Source organism: Pteropus vampyrus, unplaced genomic scaffold, assembly GCF_000151845.1.
Source record: "Pteropus vampyrus isolate Shadow unplaced genomic scaffold, Pvam_2.0 Scaffold7, whole genome shotgun sequence".
NCBI classification, from domain to species: Eukaryota; Metazoa; Chordata; class Mammalia; order Chiroptera; family Pteropodidae; genus Pteropus; species Pteropus vampyrus.
Genome location: NW_011888788.1, coordinates 15,410,281 through 15,413,179, shown reverse-complemented (window position 1 = coordinate 15,413,179; position 2,899 = coordinate 15,410,281). Strand labels below are relative to the sequence as shown.

The 2,899-nt window shown below is 38.9% G+C and overlaps 1 protein-coding gene across 9 annotated transcripts in view; it reads right to left on the bottom strand.

The window, feature by feature from the left end:
- CFAP61 (cilia and flagella associated protein 61) overlaps nt 1–2,899 on the bottom strand; it is a 296,212-nt gene that overhangs the window by 150,991 nt on the left and 142,322 nt on the right. The gene's annotated exons all lie outside the window — the stretch shown is intronic.

Genomic DNA, 2,899 nt, shown 5'->3' with positions numbered 1-2,899 from the left:
CTAAATACATAAACCAGTAACAAAGTCCTTTACGATCATTATCAAGTATTATGTACTGTACATAATTGTAAGTGCCATACATTTGTATGACTGGAAGGTCTGTTTACACTAGCATCACCACCAACATGAGTGATGTGTTGGACTATGATGTTAGAACATCAGCTATGACAGTGACAGGAATTTTTCAGCTCTATTATAATCTTATGGGAACCACCGTTTTACATGCAGTCTGTCATTGACTGAACGTTATGTGGCACATGACTGTATAACATTTTTATACTGTGGAAGGTAATTTAAAGAACCAGTGAGTGTTCACTTGTAAAAGGAAATATTGGGCACACTGCTCCTGCTTCCATGGGCCTGGTTCTGATCACCACCCTCTGTCTCCTAAATGGCAGGGGAGGGAACCAGGGGCTCCTCCATGATAACTGTGCATTGGTTCAACTTCTCCTGCTTCACTTCCCAGCAGTGCACACTGTGGGGGTAGGGACAAAATCCAGAGTGAGCGTGACTCTCTAATGACAGGAACAATAAACACACCTGATATGCAGGGCAAATCAAACCACAGGCAGATTGGAAAGCCCCCATTTATATTTTTTCTAACTTTTCACAGTAAAATTGTCCTAAAAGCATTCTTTCAAGAAGAAAAATGGGAAAATGCAAGGAACTTGATTCACTCTGTGATCGGCAAGGCTAGCAGTAGAAAATTCAGGAAAACTGTGAAGTCTGTACCAAGCCCCTCAAGGTTCCTTATCTTTCCAGCTCCTGCCACAAAGCACAGAAGAAACAGGGATAGCACCCAAGGGCAATTCTGGCAATGTCTGAGCTTTCCATCTCCACTGACCCTATAATTGCCTTTACACTCTAAGACTTTTATTTAATTACCAAAGAGGCATCCCTCATTATAAAATAAAATAAGTAATAAGTGTAAGGCTGAGAAGTCACTGAGAAACAAAAAGCAAAGAGCCAATAGAGGTTATTAGCTCAAAAACAACAGATGGGCCTTGTGCATCTGATTTTCCCCCCATCCCAAATCCCATAAAATTAAACAAAAAATTATTTTTAAAATAATGGGTTGGAAAAAATAATGAGAGGGAGTAATGGGGTCTGGGGGAGTAAGGCAGTTCTACTTGAGAAGGAAACATACCAAAGTTTTCTACCACTAGGTTAAAACTTCCTACCTTGGGCCACTCAAAGGTCCCTGCCTGCTGCCTGCCAGTACTTCCTTCAAGCACCACAAGAGGAAGTCAGATGACTGATGCCCATTCTCACTTAGACATGTGGGTGGGCAGCCCTCCCAGTGACTGGAGAGATGCAATGGAGAAGCAGATATGCACAACTGTCAAGGATACCCATGCCAGACAGCCATACTGGTAATATAATCTGTCATTCATGACATGGACAGACTTTTGAGGAAAACTGAAAAATGCAGAAGACCAGAATACAGAAACATAGATCTTACTCCAAAGAAAACAGAGATTATTCAGTGAAAAGAAGAGAATTTAAAACAATTCTATTCAGTGTTCTCAGACATACCAAAAAGGATATTGTATATAACATAACAAACAAGCTGCTATAAAAAAGGAACAAGAGGGACCAAGGAAGAGATTTGGAAGTTAAATATATGAACTCTGAAATTAAAATTCCAAAAGGAGGCCTAGATAATAGAATAGACAGAATAGGCTGAAGGTTGAATTAGGGTTCTGGAACACAAAATTAAGGAAATCTAGAAAGAAGTACGAGAGATTAAAAAATATGAAAAGCAAGTTAAGAGACAGTAAAAGATCAATTCAAAAGGTCCAATATCCATCTAAAAAGAAATTCAAGAAGAGAATAGAGAAAATGAAAAGGAAGAAACAATTAATAAAGTCATAGAAAAAAAAAAAAAACTTCCAAACTCAAAAGAGGCATAAGATAGTTCTTGGTAAATTTTCAGAATTGCAGGAATAAAAAGAAAAAATTAATTCTCATGAGAGAAAGCAAATAAACGTACATTTATTCACATCGGATTTTATTTTATTGGTGACCCTGGACACTGGAAGACAATAAGAGTAAAAATATCAACATTCTAATGAGAAATAATTTGAATAAGAATTCTATACACTAGAGTATTCAAATGTGAGAACAAAAAGAAAACTTCTTGTATATGTATGGACTCGGAGATACTAGCACCTACCATCCTCTCTAAAAGAATTACTCAAAGATATACTGAATCAAAAGAGAAATGAATCTAAGAACGAGGATAGTTTATTAAAGGGAGAAGGAGCGGCGAGTTCCCTGAACATTCCTGCCTGGGATAGCTGCGAGCTCCCCATGGCCAGCTGGCTGCAAGGCCTAGTTATCAGTGCAAAAAGCAGAGAAACAGGATGGGACTGCAGAGGAACACACTTGATTTTTGCTGACCGTGGCTGCAAAACTGAGGCTGAGCCGTAGCCTTCAACCCCCAACCCAGAGGGCCACATCCGCATTCCCTCTGATACCGACCACCATGGAGCCCCAGGGGAATCTGAGCAAATGCTGTGGAGACTGTCGCTGACACTGGCAGGGAATGAAACTGAGGGTAGCGAGTGTGATTAAATATCTACAAGAAAATTTAAAAAGCGTTATTAACACTTTATAGAAAGCAGGGATCCAAAGTATTAGACACCACCTACTGGAAACCAAAAGAAAAGCACCTTCTTTGCAACAGACTAAAGAGAGACCTTTATATAATAATTCTTCTTTCTAGAAAAACAGCAGAATATACTTCTATTAATGCTCAGGTGGAGAAACAGTCCATTAAACACCATGAACAACCAAGGTGACAAGGCATCTAAGAAAGAAAAAGAAATATCTCCAGAAAATAAGCTTACAGACATAGAAATACGTGACTTAAATGAAAGAGAATTCAGGATGGTAC